The sequence below is a fragment of the Balearica regulorum genome, chromosome 3 (genome assembly GCF_011004875.1).
Source record: "Balearica regulorum gibbericeps isolate bBalReg1 chromosome 3, bBalReg1.pri, whole genome shotgun sequence".
Taxonomy (NCBI): Eukaryota; Metazoa; Chordata; class Aves; order Gruiformes; family Gruidae; genus Balearica; species Balearica regulorum.
In genome coordinates this window covers 103,773,428-103,786,875 of record NC_046186.1, presented here as the reverse complement: position 1 = coordinate 103,786,875, position 13,448 = coordinate 103,773,428, and the positions used below count along the sequence as shown (strand labels likewise).

At 46.1% G+C, this 13,448-nt stretch overlaps 1 protein-coding gene and 1 long non-coding RNA gene across 16 annotated transcripts in view; one reads left to right on the top strand and one right to left on the bottom strand.

Annotated features, from left to right (window-relative positions):
• The window catches only part of ESRRG (estrogen related receptor gamma), a 404,653-nt gene that overhangs the window by 14,538 nt on the left and 376,667 nt on the right, over nt 1-13,448 (top strand). For 4 of the 15 annotated variants that reach the window (XM_075749265.1, XM_075749267.1, XM_075749261.1 and 1 more), the window contains exon 1: nt 6,462-6,585. The exons of 3 other annotated variants lie outside the window; for them this stretch is intronic. The gene's annotated coding sequence lies outside the window, so the exon portion shown is untranslated. Of the gene's footprint in view, nt 1-6,454; nt 6,586-13,448 lie in introns of those variants that run through there. 8 more of the 15 variants (XM_075749269.1, XM_075749262.1, XM_075749273.1 and 5 more) reach the window with 5 other exon arrangements.
• On the bottom strand, nt 2,219-6,256 carry LOC142601109 (uncharacterized). Its single transcript, XR_012834713.1, has 2 exons — nt 6,121-6,256; nt 2,219-5,915 (listed from the first exon to the last, which is right to left on the bottom strand). It is a non-coding gene; the product is annotated as an uncharacterized LOC142601109 (long non-coding RNA).

Here is a 13,448-nt window from a genome sequence, read left to right as displayed (position 1 = left end):
ATTCTATATGTAGGCTTCTTCCGCTCTTCCTTTTTTGAAGCTCTGACATCAGCATTTAAGGTTTTTCAGGGCAGAGAAAAGGAGCAGCAGGGAGCATGACTGTAGCCTCCTGTAAGACCATTGAATTATGTGGGGTAATCCTGGATGTCTGGCTTCCAGGACTCCTTTAGCACTTACACATTAAAATACATTAATGGGCTTTTGAGAATTCCTGAGGTACAACCTGAATCATAGATAGAGCCTATCTGCCATTAAACATACTGCCTTCTTGGCAGCCACTCCTCTTCTGCAGCCTTTGGCTTTGAGATCTGTTTTGGAGAGGCAAGAGGCGTTTTTTGGAAATGTTGTAGTCAGCACCTGTATACCCGGGAATCAGGCCCATCACGTACTGTTTTGTACCGCTACTTTCCCCAGTTTGTCGCACGTACTTTGCACGTACAGCATGGTTGCTTAAGTGCAGACTGTTAATCGCTGGTTATTTTAATATTTGTGCAGCTCGTGAAAGGGGAAAGGGCTTAAATTCTGTTTTCATTTTAAATAACTGTCTTGGCAGTCACACAATCCATACTGTTTATATTTTCATGGAATGCAATGTTTGTGACCGACATTAAAATGAGAGCAGCAGAGATCAGATATGGCCGAGCAGGTTCTAGAGTTGGTCTGGACTGGGTCAGCCCTGCATCGCAGCCGGCTGTGAAGGGCGTCAGGAAAGGTGCCCCTTAGCACTGTGCGGTTTGTCTGCCACACATGTGCAATATTATTACTTGCTGATGGCAGTTTGGCAACTTCGGTCTCTACCAAGCAAGCCAAATTCTGATCCCTTTACTACTTCACAGAGTTAGTTCAAATTCCTCTGATGCCCAGCTCGATTCTTGTTGGAAGCCAGGTTGCAGAAGCTAAGAGGTGAGCTTGCTTATTCTGAGCTGACTTGGATCTCGTATTAGGTGAGGGCCCCACCCTGAATCCTGATCTCTGATAAATTAACTTTTTAACATTGCATTACCACTAGCGTACAAGCCAAATGTCTACATGGGTATTTATGTTCCAACAGCCAAATGGAAGCTCATTTTTTTGCTTCTGATTTATGTTATGTTTTACAGACATGAGTAACCCATGTGGGATATCTTTCCCACAGAGTACAACCAATGTAAATTCACATGACTCAGGGATTTGTTTCAATGCTCATGTATAAACTCTCATTAGAAATGATTATGCTTGAAGATCAAAAGAAAAGTACACTCGCTTGTATTAATGTTTAATGCATAATTCACATTGTTAGAACAAAAAACAAAACAGTCGGTGGTTGTTATGACAAATATTAAACATTGGCACTACTAACCAATTCTCATAGAGGATCCTTCAGTTCATTGAATTGGCTGTGCGCTGAGATTTCCTCTTGCGCATGTTGTGCTGTCGTCTCAAAGATTTAAAGACACCTTCCTTGCTGGATGAGTAATTCCCCTGTGATGACAGGAGTCGGGGGGAGAGCCAGGATACCCCACCGCTGCTGGTGGCTCAAATGCTCAGAGACCTCTCAGAGGAAGCAGAGTGTAAAATAATCTAATCCAATTGTTTAAACAAGTGGGATTTCAGATCAGGCATGCTCCTATATGGTCCAAAACTCTCCCTGTCTTCAATCTTAAGTCTAGTTTGAACCTTAATATCAAGACTAGGCCCATGGTCAAAGCTACTCAGTATGGCAGAATTCAAGAACTTGACTTCTTGGTTTATGTTCATCCGTGCTTTACCTTCTTTAGTCAATGCTTACTTTCTTACCAGAAAGCTTCTTACTTAAAATAAGCAGTTTTGGTGTGAGGGAGGCGTACGTGAAATCCATTCCCTATCTCCTCAACCAAGACCAGCACAGGAAAGCAAAGCCATGCTCGTAATCACAAACAGAGCTCAGGAACGAGAATCCTATGCGTGCATCATTTGTGGCCCGTTACACGGAGTAGCGGGGTCACTTCATCTGCGTAAGGGAAGACCCCTGGGTACCCTCTGCCTTCCCACATTACAGCCTTTCACACAAAGTAGGAGTTGGAGTTTTTTATCTTCATAGCTTTTATTGGCTTTTCACATGGCAATGTTCAAAGGGTCAGCAATTTGTACCATCTACCTTTTGTATTTATGCTTCTTTCAAAAAATTGGCTGTTTTACTAGCTGAGCTTATGTAATTTCTCGCCTATTTTTTCTTTTCTCCACCCCCCCTCCCCCCCCCCCCGCCCCCAAACACCCCAACAAACAACCTTGAGTTTAAAGTTTAGGAATGTTAATTCATGTCAAAGAGTCACCTCTCTTCCCAGGGAGGTCTGTGGCACACACTGAGACCAAACAGGATTTGACAAACTTTCTGCTTGGCACAAAGTCACAAAGAATTTTGTATGTTCTCATTATCATTTTGGTAAGTTTCCTGTATGCCAGTAGTGATACAACGCACCTGACTCAAAGCAGAGAAGCTGCCTGACTTTCAGGTAGGTTCTTCCCGATTCAGATCGCTGTAAGCAAACTATAAATTAGCAGTCTGTTCTTAAGGTGCCTTCTGAAGGCCCTGTTGTTCTGCAAACACTTCTGTGCAAGTCTGAGAGGTTCCTCGTTCAGGAACTAATAGTGTTGAATTAGAATGGGTGCTATTGCTTTCAGTGGTACGCAGCCAAAGTACAAATGGACCATGGGTGTTTAAGAAGGCAGAGCAGGGCTTTGGTTTTTCTTTTCCTTCTGTTTGTAACAACCCACTCAAAATATTTACGATTGAGAAGCTGGTATTTTCTCCAGTAAAGAACTTACTGTCCACTTTAAGGCAGTTGAGAAAGTACTCAGAGTATATACTGGTTGAATTGTTTATTTTTAGTGGAGTGCACATGGCATTGCTATCCTGGAATTGGTCATAAATACACAGTTGTTGTGGGGGTTTTGTTGAGAAAGAAAAACCTGTAATGAATTAAATATGCTTCAGGAGGAAAGAAGTAGGTCAAACGTTGGGCTACATTAACCTCGTCTTATACAGAAAGATTAAATTCTGTTGTTTTCACCCATGGGACTTTGGACTTGTCTACACACAAAATTATTCCGAAACACTTATTAGGTACACTGCGGTAATTAGTCTCGACTAAAACCATGTGTAGACAAATCTTATGCCAGCATTAAGAATTCACTTTCTTGAATTATCTTAATCCACTTTGAAAGTGGATGAAGTGAAACCAGGAAACAACTCGGTCATTCCAGAATGAATAAGCTATCTGAACACAGTTCTGCTTTACGTTCACATCTGACCTTATTCCAGCATAATTTTCTTGGGCTGAGAGGCTCTTAGGGTATATCTACATAGCAAATGAACGTGTCATTATAGACATACCAACCTTTCCTTTACTCTCACTGGCATGAGTAACAGCAGTAATGAAAGATGGTAGCAGAGACTTCAGTACAGCCTGTTAACTGGAACGTATAGGCAGTTGGTTGTGAACAGCCCCTGCTGAGATCCACCTCATCACACCCTCACTTCAGATACAACTCACGTCCCTTAGACTAATACCGGGGTGGGGAATGCCTCTCCGCATCTCTGGTGTGTATGCGCACCAAAAATTGCATATGTGATAGGGCTGCACAGCTGAGCTAAATGGAAAGCAGGTGAATTTAACTTCAGAGGTTAATCACATTGGAGAAGCAGCATGGCTCACACATTTTTAATAGACACACCTTTGACAACCAAATAAAGTGTCAGCTGTGCGACTGCGGCGGCCAAATTAAATATGCTGTAGACGAGCACAACTCAGTTGATTTCACTAGGGCTGAATTTGACTCCATAGGTGAGATCTTGCTTATTTGACTAATACTCGTTTTGTTGCCTATCTGCTCATTTATTTTAATGAAATTAATGCATTTTAATATTTCTTTAAGTGCATTCCAAAAATAGCAATTTGATTAACTAATTCACTTTTAAAAGTGTAACAATCACAACGAAAAATCTCCCTGTTAGCTGAGGTATGGAATAATTGCAAGTAGCACCTTAGGTAGCTATGTCATACCCTTCATCCTTTTAAACAAACTCCCCACATCAATCAGAAGAGCCTCACTTAAAAATGAATGGCAAAATATAGACAACAATCAAGCTGTACACAGGGCTTTTCAAGTCTACCAAAAAAATTTATCAGTAATGTACTCCGTACTCTGCTGAGACGGTATACTTAGGACAGGTAAGAATTTAGTTTAAAAGCAGTTCAAAACAATTCCAAACCAGAAACAAACTTGTGTTTCTAGCCAAACCAGAAAGCATCTTGAGTAGCTTGAGTTAAAAAAAAACAAAACAAAACACCAAAAACTGCTTTCAATTTCAGGCTTGTAAAAAGATGCTTGGACTATGCTATATTCCAAGAAGGATTTCTCTTCTCCCCAACTCTTTTTCCAGTTGCAGTAGACCATCTCACCATTTAAAATACAGTGTTGTTAGAGAGCAGAGTCCAGCAACAGGAAAGGTGTACCCTAACTTCTCCCCGACTTTATCTCCTTATAAAAACTGGAATAGCAAAACCTGATTAGTAACAATATTAAGCAAAGGCAGTTTTCCCTTTTATTGCATTTAAATGAGGAAAATGAAAGTGTTAATGCTAATACTAAGGCTCAACAGAGGCAAAAAATAATTTAGTTTCAGCCTCGCTGCATGTGTCCCTTCCTGAACTCCACCGCACTACTTATGTGCGCATCGGCAATGTAACTTGTTATTAAAATAGGTGGTGCAAAAGGCGGCGTGGAAGAGCTAAACTTGACTTTGGGCGCTGCTGGGACGCTCTGTGGTCACTGTGCAGGTGTGGTGTATCAGCAGTTTGGGATAGGAATGGTGTGCGCCTAACAACCGGTCTGCAGCTAAACAGGCACTTAAACCCGAGCTGCCTACCATGAGGCCTTGCTAAGCGAGGCCTAGCTCTGGCAGTGCTTTAGCACGTGAGTTAAACCCAGCGTGTAAAAGGTCCCCTGATTTCAGTGGGACCATTCATATAAACTCACAGGATTTGCCGTTTAAAAGTACAAAAATGAAGGAAAGAAAACGCAGGTGCCTAGCCAGCCCCTACCCTCGCTCACAGCCTGCACCCTGCTCACACCGACTTCGGTGGTGACTGCAGGCCTAAGCTCGCTATTTTAACGTAAAACGTCCTGCTTTCAGAAACAGATGCCCCGCAACCCTAGCAGCAGAGGTAGGGAGAGATGCTCTAACCACCCGCGGTTAAACCCTGCCAGGGTTTGCACGAGTCTTTCGCTCTCTCTAGCAGCGACGCCATTGTGCCAGCGAATTTCCAAACTACCGCGGTGCCTCCTCCGGCCCTGCGCCGCGCAGCCCGCGGGGAGCAGGGGTGCACCCCAAATTTTTCCGGTGCCAGAGGAGTCTGTGCATCGGGGGCTCCCCACCCCCAGGCCTTCCCCTGCAGAGGCGGGAGGCGATGGCGGGGGGGGGGGGGGGGGAGCGGGCGCGGCGCCGGGCCTGCACGGCAGCAGCGGTACGGCGGCTGCACCGCCAGCAGCGTTACTCCTCCCTACCTTCCTCTTGCATTCCGGGTGCCTTTTTTTTTTTTTTGCCTTTTTTTTTTTTTTAAATTAATTTTGATTTTTTTTTGTGGTGCCCCCCCGCCGGCCCGCGGTGGCTCGGCAAATGGCCTGCTGGCGGCTGGCGGCGTGTGCGTGTCTCTGTGTCCCCGCGTCCCCTGGGCGACGTGTCCCGTCCGCCGCCGGAGGACTCGGCCGCCCGCATCCGGGCTGCCGGGGGGTGTTGCACCCCCTCCCCGCCCCCCGTTTTCGGTAGTTTGGGGTTGGGTTTGTTTTTTTTTTTTTTTGTTTGGTTGGAGGCGCTTTTTTTGTTTGGTTGGTTTGTTTTTTCCAGGTGGGACTTGGCGGTGACCGGCGAGGCTCGCCTGGCACTGAATGTCACCCTGAAGGTAAAATGAAAGACAAAAAGATGAACGCATGCCTGCTCCCCTCGGCCGCGCCGCCGCTCCCCCGCTCCCGCCGGCGAGCGGCCGCCACCATCGCGGCCCCCGCCGCGCCCCGGATTTCCTGTCCCGGCTTTTTATTATTTCGCTTTTTTTTTAAATTAAAAAAAAAAAAAACCCGCATGCAAAAGAAACGTGCACGTACCCGGTAACGAGCCCAGGAAAAACCCGGCCGCTTCCCCCTTCTCCTGCCAAGTTATCATTGAGAAAACAGACAGGCGGCGTGACGTCCCGGGTCAGGCCGAGTGCGGACCGGCGCTACCAAGGCGGCAGGGAGGCCCGGGGACGCCGCCGGGGCCGGGGCCGCGGGGCCCGGGGCCGCCGCCGCCCGTCCGCCGCCGCTGGCCGCCCGCCGGGCCCTGCCCGCCGCCGCCGCCGCCCCCCGCGCCCCCCGCCCCGCCGCCGCGGTGCCGTGCGGCCTGCCGCCCGCCGGCGGCTCCCCCCTCGCCGGCGGAGGTCGCGGGAGCCCAGTTAAAGGAGGCGTGTGTAAAGATTTTGCAATGTCCCTGCATGGTGTTGTAGACTTTCCTAGCAAAGAAACCGGCTTCGGCTTCTTTAAAATCCCCGACGACTCACCTGATTAACCTGCCTGCGGTTCTGAGCTGACCAGGTAAAGCGAGCCCCCCCGCTCCCCTCCCCGCACCTCTGCGAGCTGACATTGCATCGGGGGCATGTTTTTGCGTGGAGACGAGCCGCTGCCAGAAGCGCTCCCCCCCCCCCATTCCACCTTCAGACCTTGCCAATTGCACTTGCTCAGAGTCATTCCTCCCCCCCCCCCAAAAAAAAAAAAAAAAAATCAGCTTCGTAAAAAGCCGCACAACAGCACCGGCCACCGGGGTTTAGTGGTTCTCGTCTCTCGGACAATTATTTAAAATTTTTGGCCCGGGGGGGGAAGGGAGAATGATTTATTTTTTTATTTTTTTTTTTTTCTGCTGACAGATCTTACCCCAGCAGGTTTTGTCCTTCCCCCCCCCTTGCCCAGGGTCAGGAGCGCCGGGGAAGTGACGAGGCTTTAGCCAGCAAGAGTTTGGGGCCGGGGTCCCGGGGTGGCTCCGGGGGTTACGAGCGGGGAAGGGGGACCGGACTCTCCAAGCCGGTTCCGGGGCGCGTGTGATTGTCGCGGCGGCTGCCCGTGCCGCCCTGCTTCCCCCGGGGTGCCCTTTCGGGAGCCCCGAAGTGTCCCGGCTGCGGCGCGGCCCGGGCAGCGGCGGGGCCCGTCCGCCCCGGCGGGGGGTGGGGGGGGCCCGTCCTCTCCCCCGTCCTTCCCTCCCCCGCCGCCCTGTCCTTCCTGAAACACTTCTGCGAGCGGTTCGCGGGAGCCGAGCAGGCCTGGTGGGAGCCCTGCACGCCGGGCCGGGGAAGCGGCGGGGGGGGGGGTGTGGGTTATTGCTGCCGCGGGGTGTTTCTTCATCGCCGTCCCCGGGCGGCCGGAGCGGCGGCGTGGCCGTTTCACGCGGGACGCACTTTGCTCGCGCCGTAGTGTCAGGACCCGCGGCCACGCGAGCGGGCGCAGGGGGACACGCGCACACAAAGGGAACCCAAAATCAGGAGGGGCGAAGGAAAGTGTGGAAAGTCAGCGTACTGCTTGCGCTTCCTGATACTTCACCCTCCCAGCTCCGGCGAGGGGGGGTTAGAGAAGTGTTTGCATGTGGGGCTCTGACTGTGACCCGGCTGCGAGGAAATTATCTTTTTTTCTCTTTTTTCCTTTCCCTTTTTTTTAAAAAAAAAATTATTTGCCCCTGGGCATTAATGCTCTGGAGGAGCGAGTGGTCCGGAGGTATATTTTGGAAGTGCTGCAAGGAAAGTGCTCCGAGTACTTGGTCTAGTTAATATGTTTCTCGTGACACCAAAGAAGAGAGGACTGCATTTAGGAGATGACTAAATAATGGGGGAGGCAAGTAAAAATGAGTAGAATATAAAGGAGAGGGAAATGAAGGTGAATGGTAGTGTGGGAAGGCAGGCGCTGAGCAGCTTGGGTTTCTCTCCTGTAGTTCCCCCCTCCCTATACACCCCCCCCCCCCCCGGCTTTTCATATTATTAGGAGACTAACAGCAGACATAACCCAACAGAATAACAGATGACACCCCCCACCACCACCCGCCCCGACTCCAACCTATCTTCATTTGTGACCGGGAGGGAAATCTGAATGCCCTTTGTATAAAACCACCAAAGTTTTAAGCATTTATTAGCCACCTTCACATACAAAGTGCAAAACTTGCCTGATACGTTTTGGTGCTACTTCCCTGTTTTATTTCAGAGGACGAAATGTTCTGCCGTAGCATACCTACCGTCGCTTTCAGAATGGGAGTAGTTTACAATATAACCTACATTAGATTATACATGGTGCGTGCGTTGCATTTCCACTGAAAATAGCCAAAGCCTTGGAACGATGAAGTGACTCATGTGGTTATGATCTTCCGTGTCTTGAGAGCATCAAGGTAGCCGTGGTTCTGCGTGCTGGGGAAGGGGGGGGGGGTGTGGTGTGAGGGGTTTCATGTCTGTACGGGAATCTGGCAGGTCTCCTTTTAGAGGACTTTTGCAGTTTAAAATGTGCTAGGGGCAGGAGAAGGTAAACATGACATTCAGCGTGCTCATTATCAAAATAAGGAAAACAAATCGATTGCGTTAACTGTGTGTGCAGTATCACAGTTATTCCACAGTATTTTGTCAGAAATTAAAAGGTTACCACTAGAGTACTACGTCCCTATCTCGAGCCTGGCACCACTTATTACTGCAACGGTATTTCAATATTAAGTGATCCTAGAGATATTTCATCTTTCATTTTGAATCCTGAATTTGAATCAGCATTAGGGTGTCAGGGCTGCGAGATAAGGTATAACAAACTAAGTAGACAGCTGAAGGGCTCCTGGTGAAGGTGTTGCTGAGAAGGATATCTGGGGCCGTTCGCAGTAACCTTGTTTACAGGGACGTTTCAATTGCAACCTGAATTTCAGCGAGAGGCTGCCTGGACTAACGCCTGTGTGTCTGAAACCCATCATGAGTGTCTTTTGCACTCTAAACCTTCTCTCTGCCGCCTTTGCATACTCGCAAAAACTTTTCTGGAAGGTTAGGATGATTTTCTGATATGAAAATTAAGATGTTTTCCTAAGAGGAACACTGCTCTTTGAACTCGTGTACATTAGCAACAAAGTATTCATGAGGTTTGATTTTTTTTTTTTGGTTCTCTGATGTGTCAGGATCAGTAGTTACACCAGGCTTTTTAACTTCATGTGTATGGCTTTGATTTATTATATTTAAGTCTCGGCAGTTTCGAACGTATTTTGCAGCACGTGAAGTCGGTTCAAGTCAGAATGTGAAAAGATGCATATTGGAACAAGGAACAGTTTTGTAGTGATCTGCGAAGGTTTTTTGTGTTTGGTTTTGTTTTTGTTTTTTTTTTCTTTTTTCCCTAAAGCTGTTCCAGGAAAATCACGTGCATTTAGCGAGTGGGTGCTAAATGCCAGCAGCCACATTGATGAAGAAAAATGCTGTTGAAATACTTTGGAATAATAAATAGGATACGTAATGGTCAACCACAAGATAAAAATTTTACACAGTGTTTTTATGGCTCTAAATTGGCTGCATTGTAAACCAACCTTACTACTCTATTAAGTCATCAGACTTTTCAATTATTTAAGATTTCTAGTCAAGCTATCTAATATAGTCTTCATTGTGCATATCAGAAAATTATACATAAGGTTGTAATTCCTTGTTGTTGCTATGTGAGGGCTTTGTGGTGGGTGGGGGTTGAATTTTGACTTATCAGGACAAATATTACAAAGCATGCATACAGAAAAATGATATGGAAATAGCCCCAGTCCTACGAAATGGGCATAGTTACAGCACTGAAATGTACCTAATACAATTTGAGATCCACTCACTAAGAAACCTTGACAGTATCTGCCTTGCAGGTACCGTGCATTTGGAAATACTATATCTCCATTTAAATGCAGATCTTCAGTTTTCTCCAGGGGGCAGTTGGCGAATCTTTCGATTGAACCACCGGTACTAGAAAAACTAACTGAAGATTTACCCAGGAACAAGATACCCTTTCAAGTCTGCCTTTTTGAAATAATGATTATAAAATTTCCTAATATCGCAAGTTTATATTGATTTTGAGTGCCTTTTCAAAAGTCACACAAAAGGAACAGTGTCTTTTACTCAAGGTAGGCCAATGTTTGCACGCTTGTTTAGCAATCCTAACAGACGTAACCGTTACAAATAAGTTCTTTGTTTCTACATGGGTATTGTGTTTGCATGTGAGTTTCCTCAAACGGACAGAGCAGTCTTGCTTTGATTTTGACCTAGATTCCTCCTGATTATTCCTATACAGCTAGTACCTGCTTATTTCCCACTGTGAAAATAGGAGAACAACTGTTGATGCTATCTAGCTGGGGCTGCACAGGCAATAGGCACACACGTCCAGTAATCTCCCCTCCTCCTCCTCCTCCTCCTCCTCCGCCTCCTCCTCCTCCTCCTCCTCGGCTTCATTAGTAACGGATAAAATAGCGCTGCAGTCCAAAGAGGGTGCAAGCCAATATTTCCTCTCCTGTGAATTTTTGTTCTTTGAGGGTTTGATTCAAAGGAAGACAGAAAAAAAAACCCAAAACTGTGTGGAATGAGTGAATTTATTTCTCTTTCCAGATTTCGCACACAAATTTTGCACACTTGCGGAGATGAACAGGGCTATGTTTTATTTGAAACAAGTCTTGGATCCAGCTTACTCCATATTCGCTCGAAACTCAGTGCCAATAGGTGTCAGCCCTCCTTAGAGGGGCTTCTCCCATCCAGTCCAGTTTTCCGTATCGCTTGCCTGCTGTCTCGTTTGCGGCATAACCCACAGCGTGAAAAGCCCAGGATGTAGGGAGCGGGGCCTCTCTGCTTGGGGTGAAGGCAGCACAAACCAGCCGGTTCAGAGGAGACAAAAGATCCTGAGCTTTTCTGTGCTGGGTGCCACGTGCTGCGCGTTCCTGGCCGCTTTGGTCTCCCCACCGCGGGCAAGGGTGCTGCTGGGGGATGCTGCCCTCGTCCCTGTGCCAGAGCCATGAGGTTGTGGAGATAGCGTCCGTGTTATGCTCACCTGATAACAGCGTATAACCCATCGGTCTCAATGCCCTGGAGAAAAACGTGCGCTTCAGCCTCTGCGTGGAGTTCAGGCAGATCTGCAAAGACCAATCTTACATGCACCAGCGTTAATGGCAGAGCTCCCACCCGGCTTAATTGATATTCCTATGAACATCTGCAGGTTTCTGTTTCTAGTGGAAGCTACAGCTGGGTGGACTTCTTAAATGAATGTTTTGCATATTGAGGTTGAAAGGAAAGTTGAGCCTGATACATTAACTTATCATCTGTGTCATTCTCTTGACATCAGTTGGATTGCTACAAGCATATATGACAAGGAGATTAGGTGCAAGATCTTCACACACACATGCTATTGTTAGCATGTTGTTCAGTGGAGATGTTACTCCTCTGAAAACCTTGTTCTAAGTCAAGTCTAGGCAAGCACAAACCTGCGCATGCATATACAAGTTGAGCAGGGCCTATCCTTTATAATACAATTTTTTTCCTTTAATATCTGAGCAAGATCTCTTATTATAACTCAACCATTAGGGGAAAGAAAATGGAACTTTTCTCCAACAGCTTTTCTGTTGGGGAATCTAGTGGCAGTTGCTTTGAAGCATGTGTAATTGATTATCATACATTTATTTTAAAAAGGAGACATAACAAGGAATCTAACATGATGTTTTGGAATATATCTTCTACCCACAATGTTCTTGAGGGAAATGTAAGGTTGCAGGCATCATTTCATGCCCTGTATGTTTTTGAACATAAATCAAAGAAATTGTTGGAGAGTTATAGATGTTCATAGCAACTGTAGCTATAATAAACACATGCAGTATATATTTTCCAAGCTATTTTGTATGGGTGAAAAGCTGAAGCTGGCGTTTTGTACGAACAATTCAACTTAATCACTGAAAATTTATTTCCTAGTTAGGCTGGATTACCAGTGTAGCATGAAGTCGTACACCTTGGTTTAAGTTCATCTGGTTATGAAGCCTCAGTTAAAATTGGGAAAGAATTTAAATTGGATCTAGACACCTTGAATGAATTATTACAACTGTCAAATTTATTATGATGCCTCCATGGCAATATTTACGTCTATATTATCACCTATATTGGTTTCAAAGTATGCCGGATACTTTAGAGAGCAAATAAAAGACAAGAACGGTATGAAAACCCAAACAATTTTAATTGTACACGTAGCACAAAATGCGAGCGTAGTAAATACAACAGGAAAGGTGAATGATCAGGTAGTGCAGAGCTGCTGGTGGGAACACCACCTGGCCTAGGCATACAGATTTCTTGATGATTTTAGTAGTTTTGGTTTAAAGTCTTAAGAGATGGAAAGGGAAAAGTGACTTTTATGGAGGAATTTCAATGAGAAGAACGTAGCCACTGGGTCTGTGAGGATGAGGAAGGTGTTCCATACATTGACGAGGATCCAAATGCATTACAGTGGTAAAAAGAAAATCCAGGAGTCACAGTTAATCTGTATAGGGATAGACCGGGGACAGGACACGTGCAGGATGGGCGCAGAGATCAGGCAGGTCTAGATGAACAGAGTTTCAGACTTAATATTTAAGCAAAATCCTAACTGTCTGAATAAAACAGGTAGGATGTGTTTCTTGGAGTCTGGCCTTCCAGGTGCTTTCAGGTGTAGCTCTCATTACTCTGTGTATTCCTATGGGGGTCAGAACATGATAATTAAAACCGATACTGCTTATTGAAAATTTTGAGAGTCGCTAAGAGGTGTGACTTTTAACAGTATCACTGTGTTTCTGCTGGACTTCTGTTTTATTGCGGTTACTTTCAATCATTCCTCTTTTATTATAAGAGCCAGGAATCTCTTTTTAAAAGAGAAAGCTGGTCTCTCATTACTTGACTTCTGGAAACAGGGTTTTAAAGTATACAACAAATATCCTGAGATTGATGCTAAAACTGAGAATTTACTCTGGTTTACTTGTTTGTAGTATTAGCCTTAAATGACTTCCTCTTGATGATGTCTTTGACTTTTGAGACCTGCATGAATTAAACAAGAAGCTTTCTAAATTGTTACAGCAGGTGGACGTCAGGAAGGCAGAGCATGGTCCATCTTGGGCACCAGTACAAGTTTAGACTTTGGTGGGGTTGGTTTCCAAGGGCCACCCGTTCCACTGGGGACGGGTGGAGGAGGGATGGAGACATACAGTTTCTGACATTGAGTAAGCTCAGGGTTGGCTTCCCCTTCCTCATTTCTTGCCTAGCTCTTGTTCCCCATCCTCTCCAGACATTTTTTGTGGCTTCTCCTTAGTAGCTAGGCTACTTTACCCCATCCTCTGAAGGCTGGAAAATGGACTTTGAATAATTACTGTGCTCCCTGCCATATACAACTCTGTGAAAACAAAATTCAGTGAGAAAATCAGAAAGGAGAGA